The following is a 7,972-nucleotide window of genomic DNA, read 5'->3' as shown; positions in this document are numbered from 1 at the left end:
TAGTAAAGAAAGAAACCAGTTGGCTGTTTGAGCGGGTCCTCCCAGGGGTGGAGGGTCTGTTTTGCAAATTTGAGGATTCAGAAACTTTGTCAGCTCTCCCAAAAGTGTTCAGGTCTAGGGATGGGGTTGCCCTACCTAAATTTATAACTGGTTGATTGCGAATCCAGAATACCAATTTGTGGATTTACACTGAGAAAGATGCCTGCAAAGTGTTGCAACCAGAGAGCAATATTGAAACGGGAGAGCTGCCCAGACAGGGCCTTGCCAGGGGTCTGATAGTGAGATTCTAATGCCCATGAGTAGGGTGCTGGTCTCTCTGCCACCGAAGGGAACAGGACAAATGGGCCGGGAGTGCAGGCCATGGGCTTGACTCCTGGGTAGCAGGGTCCCAGGGGCTAGGTTGTCTCAGGGCTTTTCCTCAGGCAGCCTGAGGCAGAAAGCCAGATACTTATGTGGAGAAGGGCCAAGGCTGTAGCAGGAAAGCCAGTGCCAGGACTTGAATTCAGAGGACAGAAAGGGGAACATGAGGAGGGAAATCAGTAGCTCAGGGAGATGTGGCCAGGCAAGCAGTGTTGGATTCTTTGCTCAGTCTGAGCCTTGTCTCGGACTCTTTGGATTTAGGCCTGCACCAGGTCATCCTGGTGATCAAACCCCAGCTTTCTCCTGAGGGCTTTGGCTTGACCTGACCTTCAGGTCCTTGGCAGACTGTGCTGCCTCTGGCAGAAGCTTCACACTCTGGCTCTGACCACATAAATCCCAGTCCTCCCCAGGATGGGAGGGTTCAGGTATTTAGCCACAAATCTATGGCTCCTGAGGTCCCCACTAGCTGCCCTGGCAATGCCCTGCCACCCTCCACTCCCTGAGTCTGCCATGGTCCAAGAAGGAAAATGCAAATTTCCATGGGTAGGTTTCCACTTTGGCACACGAAGAAAGTACAGGTGAAGGCAGAGTTGATTCCGTGGCTAGTTCAGAGATCAAGAAAGGCTTTAGGTAAAAGTCTTACAAGAGACATGTTGGATTTTTCCACTGCTGCTTGCTTTTCTCTTTTTGCATCATTGGATTAAAAAATCATTAGATTTTTTGCCTCTGTCACGTTGTCTGTCACTTTTGGACATTACTGCGACAGGCATTAACTTCTTATTTTATTAGTAGCCATTAACCATACATAATTGATCTATGTGGCTTCTAAAGAGCCACATCAACTGCACCTGTGTTCCAGTCACCTCATCTGACAGCTGGCTTCAGCAATCACCCAGCTGGATGAGCTGCCCTGGATCAGAGCATTGTCTGTTAATCGCTAGTGAGTACCAAGTACCTAGAACTCAGCAGGAAATATTTGTTGAATGAATGAAGAAATAAATGTGTGATTGAATGTAAACTTTTGTTTGTGGTCCAGTTTGTCCCAACATTCACAGAAAAGCAGACTGTGGTAACTGCTCTTTTTGTTATTTATTTATTTATTTATTTATTGAGACAGAGTTTCCCTCTGTCACCCAAGCTGGAGTGCAATGGTGCGATCTCGTCTCACTTCAACCTCCACCTCCCAGGTTCAAGCGATTCTTGTGCCTCAGCCTCCTGAATAGCTGGGATTACAGGCGTTGCACCACCATGCATTTTTGTATTTTTAGTAGAGACAGGATTTCGCCATGTTGGTCAGGATGGTCTTGAACTCCTGACCTTATGTGATCCACCTGCCTCAGCCTCCCAAAGTGCTGGGATTACAGACATTTTTTGTCTTTTAAAAAGTATACAGGTGATACAGGAATCATTCTCATCATAAAAGATTCAAACATTATAGAAGCATACAGAACAAAATCCTTACTACTCTCCCTCCCACCACCCATACCCTGAATGCCAGTCCTCTCCTTGAAGGTAACCACTGTTACCAGTTCAGTGGGCATAATTTCTGTCTACTTTTCATGTATTTACATACATGTAATGTATGTGTGCTCATATATACATGTGCCTTTCTTCCATAAATAGGATTACATTGTATTTATTGTTTTGCAACTTGCTTTATTGTATTTAGCAATATGTCATGAGCATCTTTCCACATCAATACATCTACATTATTGTCAATAATTGCATAATATTGCACAACATGGACATATCATATTTTATTTAACTAGTCTTATATTGGTAGGTATTTTAGTGGTCTACAGTTGGTCTCTAATATAAACACTGGTGTAATAAACATCCTTGCTATCCGTATTTATTGTATATACTTTAATAAGACAAGTTCCTCCTGCCCCATTATTCTTCCTTTTCAGCATTTTTCTGGTTATTCTTTCTTATTTTCCATATGAACATCAAACAAGCTTCTCTAGTCCCCAGAATAGGCAGTTTTACTGGGATCATGTTAGATTTGTAATTTAAATGAAAGAGAATTGACCTATTTTGATGTTGAGTCTTATTATTCATTTATTTATTTTTAAATTAAATTGTATTATTTTGTTGTTGTTGTTGTTGAGACAGATTCTTGCTTTTGTCACCCAGGCTGGAGTGCAATGGTACAATCTCGGCTCACTGCAACCTCCACCTGCCTCCCGGGTTCAAGCAATTCTCCTGCCTCAGCCTCCCGAGTAGCTGGGATTACAGGCGTGCGCCACCATGCCCGGCTAATTTTTGTATTTTTAGTGGAGATGGGGTTTCATCGCATTGGCCAGGCTGGTCTCGAACTCCTGACCTCAGGCGATCCACCTGCCTCGGCCTCCCAAAGTGTTGAGATTACAGGCATGAGCCACCGCACCCAGCTATCTTTCCGTTTTTGTCTGAAGTTTCTAAAAATATTTTATTTTAAAATCATTACAAAATTAATAAATGTCTGTTGTAGAAGCTTTAGAACACTTAGAACTGTATACATTAAAAATTATCAGCTTTCTGTGCCCCCCTCCCCGCCTCCCGGTTTCCTGTTGCCCACAGGTAACCACTGTTATCAGGTCATGGTCTCCCTCACGTCTTCAAAAATAAGATCATGCTATTCCTGTGATCTGCAACTTGCTTTTTTCTTAAAATATTTCCCAAGTAGCTTTCCATGTCAGTACACACAATGCTGCCTCAATATTTTTAAACTGCTGCAGTTTATTACCCTCTGTGGTTATGCTAGATTTTTAAAAAATGCAATGCCTTGTGATAGACATTTGTGTATGTCCAAATTTATTATAAACCACTTTATAATAAACAACCTTATTATATAGTGTCATGCACATTATGTGATTTTCTGTAGGATAAATTCCCAGCAGTGGAATTACTGATGCCAAAAGTTATTGTGTATTTAAAATTTTAATTGATATTGCCAAATCACACTCCAAAAAGTTTTTAACAATAGTTAAAAGACAGTATATGTTTTTCTAAAACCTTGTCATCACTAGGGCTATTAATCTTTTTAGTATCTGCCAATCTGTAGTTTTCATTTCTATTTCTTAAATAAGTGTCAGGTTGAACATCTTTTCATATAATATGTTTGCTGGTAATTTGTAACTTGCCTTCTATGATTTCTCAATTTTCATCCTTTGTCAATTTGCCTGCCTTTTTAATCTTATTAATTTTATTTATTTATTTATTTATTTTTGAGACGAAGTCTCATTCTTGTCCCTCAGACTGGAGTGCGATGGTGCAATCTCGGCTCACTGCAACCTCCACCTCCCGGCTTCAAGCAATTCTCCTGCCTCAGCCTCGCGAGTAGCTGGGATTACAGGCACCTGCCCACCACGCCCGGCTAATTTTTGTATTTTTGGTAGAGATGGGGTTTCACCATGTTGGCCAGGCTGGTCTCGAACTCCTGACCTCAGGTGATCCACCCGCCTCAGCCTCCTAAAGTGCTGGGATTACAGGCGTGAGCCACTGTGCCCGGCCAATCTTATTAATTTATAACAGTCCTTTGTGTATTACCAATACTAGTCATTTGCTTTGTATATTTGTTACAAATACTTTCCCTATTTTTATGCTTCTTGGCTTTGTTTATGCTGTGTTTTGGCTGTTTATAAGTATTCAAATGTCATACAGGCAAATGATTAAATCTTTTTTATTTTTGATTGTAGATTCCAAGATTATAAAAATATTCTCCTGGCTGGGGCACAGTGGCTCACAACTGTAACCCCAACACTTTGGGAGGCTGAGGTGAGTGGCTCGCTTGAGGCCAGGAGTTCGAGATCAGCCTAGGCAACACATAACCCGGTCTCAAATAAATAAATAAATAAATAAATAAATAAATTCTCCTACATTTGATTTTACTCCCTATATTGTTTTATTTTGAAATTGAAATCTTAATTCCATCTGGAATGTATTTTTGGGCAGGCAGTGAGGTAGGGATCTAGCTCTATATGTTTCTACATGGCTAGTGAGTTAAGGATATTTAGGTGCTAGTAAAGGTGCTAACTCAAGCTAGCTTGATGGGGGAAAAAAAAGGAATTTATTATAAGAATATGGAGTATTTCTCTGGAACCCAGATCTTGGATGGAGCTTAATCTCCCAAACGGCTGGAATCAGAGAAGGAAATGGTGTCAGGAATGCAAAGAGTAGCTTGTTGCCATTCCTCAGCTCTGCTGCCCTCTGAGCCTTGGCTTCATTCATCTCTGTGGCTGGGCTTTCTCGGACACTTGGTCCTGTTGGTGGAAGCTGTGTATACCAAAGCTCAACACGTGAGCTTTTAGGTTTCCTCACTTAAAGATGCCAACCCTTCAGACTAGAAGAGACTCTGATCAGTCTAGCTTGGGTCAGGGGTTCACCTCTGATCCAACTAGCTTTGGCTAGGGAACATGGGTCACTTAATGTGTACATGGCTGTTGTGGACCCACTCCTGAAACCTTATGAATTGGAAAGGAGAAGATAGAAGACAGAAGTTCTCTGGGAAGAATCACTGTGACCTGGGCAGACACATCTACTACACTATTTGTCCCAGCACCATTTTTTTCAGCACCATTTTTGAACAATGTGTATGCCCACTAATAATCTCTTCCACTCTCCTGGATGACTTTTTCATGCTGCATTAACTATGGCAAGTGAACAGGGTTCCATTGCTAAAGGAGACTTAGAGGACTCAAATGGCATTACTCTCAAGTATATAGTTTACTACAGGAAAAGGATACAGCCAGGGGTCTGGAGTGGTCAGGTACAGGATCCTATTGTCCTCCTTTCTAAGAGCCGTGACAGCAGGATGCTCTTTATCACTTGGACCAGGAACCACTGACATGTGCACAGAACACCTCAGAACCAGGGAGTCCAAAGTGGACTCTCAGATGGGTTTTAAACAATTTTTTGACAGTCACACAGGCATATTTTAGCCTTAACAGTAGAGCCCTTTGAGGGAGGGACAGGTGTCACACTGAGACCAGGTACAAATAATCAGTCTCACTGTTACCAATACATAATGTCGACAAGCTCGGACAAACCACCATGAATCTGAAGACTCATGGCTACAAAACAACACCATTAACCAGTATGTTTTGTGTCTTGATAGGAGGTCAGTGTCATGCCAGAACTTCAATAAAACAACTAGGGCTAATTCTAGACCTGCTGGAATTAACCTCACAACCCATACTTTTTCCTTTCTCCTCTGTTTTTGGGTTCTGTTGTTTTAACAATTTCTTGTGATCTGAAAGATTTTTGTAAATCTTTTTTGCAGTAATTGAAGTCTGAATGTTCGATTTTATTTTTCTTACTTTGGACATTTACTTCAAATTTACTTCAAAATTTACCTCTAAAACATATGGACTACTTTGGAAAAACAACAAGGATTGATAACTCTTTATTCTATAGGCAGTGGCTAGCATTTGTTTTTTTGAGTCGACTTCTTAATCATTAAGAAAATTACTCGAATAATTCAGTTTACATCAAAATTCTCTTCTGCCTGCTTTTAGATTGAAAGTAAGTTCAACTTGCAGTATTCAAATACTGTGGAAACCCAGTTAATTTTCTAAATCATGCAAGGCAAAAACATCTTACCTAAAGAGCTTTCAAAAACTCACGATTAAAACATATTTTGGAATAGAATTACTTTATTTCAATTTTGCTTTATAAATGGAATGAACTGAAATGCATTAAACCCCAGAAACCTGTGTTGCCACCATTTGGTGTAATTCACATGCTGAAAATGTAATATTTTTAAAAGGCCCCAGAAAGCCCATAATAGGCTGTCTTACTCATGTTTGTACTCTCATCTTTGTTAAAGATAGCACATGGTCCCATTAGCCCCTGGACGTTGTCAGGCCAAATGCACAGAAGCATTAATTGAATACACAGAAGTCTCAATTAGGCAGTGGCTTTTTTTTTTGTCAGTAACATAAGGAGAAAAACATTTTGATTAAAGTTGGGAATGGGGAGGGGAAATTTTGTTTCCATTGCAGATACCTGATTAGCTATGAAAAGGGAACGTGCTCTCTTTAAGCTTTGGGTTAATAATCTGAAAACCTATTTCTCTGGCTTTTGTTAAAAAAAAAAAACAATCAGATGTGATGCTGGAGGCAGAAACCATTAAAAGAAAAGAATGAAAGCATAGACCACATTTTAAAACTCTATTAAAATACCATAAATAATGTTGAAATTCAAACAATATATTTAGAAAAAAATATTTGCAGCCTATATGAGATGATTCTAACTAATTGATTAACATAAAAAGATACACGCTTAAATAGAAAAAATTGGAAAGGACCCAGTTGTGATACAAAGTAAGAAATATAAATGGAAATAAAGATTAAAATGTGTTCTGCTTCACTGGTGATCAAAGTCATGCAAATTAAAATCATATTGCTATTTTTACAAACCTACCGGGGTGGCAAAGATTAAAAGATTATTAGTATCTAGTGCTTAAAATGGTGTGTCAAAAGGGCATTCTGAAATATTACTGATGAGAAAAGTCAATTGAGTGCAATTTGGTAATGTGTCAAAACCCAAAATGTGCATACTTGTTATTTAGCAATTCCAGAGATCAGAGATCTGTATTTTGCACATGCATAAAAATGTGTTCAAAGATATTAATTGCAGCATTATTTATGATTGCCAAGGAGATAACTACCAAAATGTCCATCAAAGGGAATTGGGTAAATAATTATGGTACCGCTTACACTAAACAATTTTTAAAATTAATGAAGTAGATCTATATGCACTGATAGGAAAAAAATCCCAAGAACTATTACTGAGAAAAGCAAGTTCCAAGCCACAAAGTATGATCACTGTCTCTGGTATTTTTTGACATTTATTTTTAAAAAGGCTTTACCTGGGGTATATTTTATATAAAATAATTATCTCATGTTTTTACTATATGATTCCAAGCTTTTTAGTATATTTATAGAGCTATGCAACCATAATTACAACCTAACTTTAGATTATTTTTATCTTTCTTTCATTTCAATAGTTTTAGGGGTTGATATGGTTTAGATATTTGTCCCTTCCCAATCTCATTTTGAATTATAATCCCCAGTGTTGGAGATAGGTCCTGGTGGGAGGTGTTGGATCATGGGGGTGGATGCCTCATGAATGGCTTTGGTGCCATCCTCTAGGTGATAAGTGAGCTCTCGCTCTGAGTTTATGTAAGATCTGGTTGTTTAAATGTCTCCAACATTAGCACCTCTCCACCCTCTCTCTCTTGCTCCTGTTCTCACCATGTGATATGCTGGCTCCTCTTCACCTTCTCCTATGATTGGAAGCTCCCTGAAGCCCTCACCAGGAGCTGAGCAGATGTTGGTGCCATGCCTGTACAGCCTGCAGAACCATGAGCCAAATTAAACCTCCTTTCTTTATAAATTACCCAGTCTCAGGTATTTCTTTATAGCAATGCAAGAATGATCTAACACAGGGGGTATAAGTGGTTTTGGGCTGTATGGATGAATTGTATAGCAGTGAAGTTTGGTTTTTCAGTGTACCTGTCACCCAAATAGTGTACATTGTACCTAATAGGTAATTTTTTTCCTCCTTTACCCTCTCCCACCCTCCTCCCTTTCTGAGTCTCCAGTGTCCATTATACCACCCTGTATGC

Source organism: Pan troglodytes, chromosome X, assembly GCF_028858775.2.
Source record: "Pan troglodytes isolate AG18354 chromosome X, NHGRI_mPanTro3-v2.0_pri, whole genome shotgun sequence".
NCBI classification, from domain to species: domain Eukaryota; kingdom Metazoa; phylum Chordata; class Mammalia; order Primates; family Hominidae; genus Pan; species Pan troglodytes.
The sequence above is the reverse complement of the archived record's forward strand: the minus strand, read 5'-3'. Positions refer to the sequence as shown.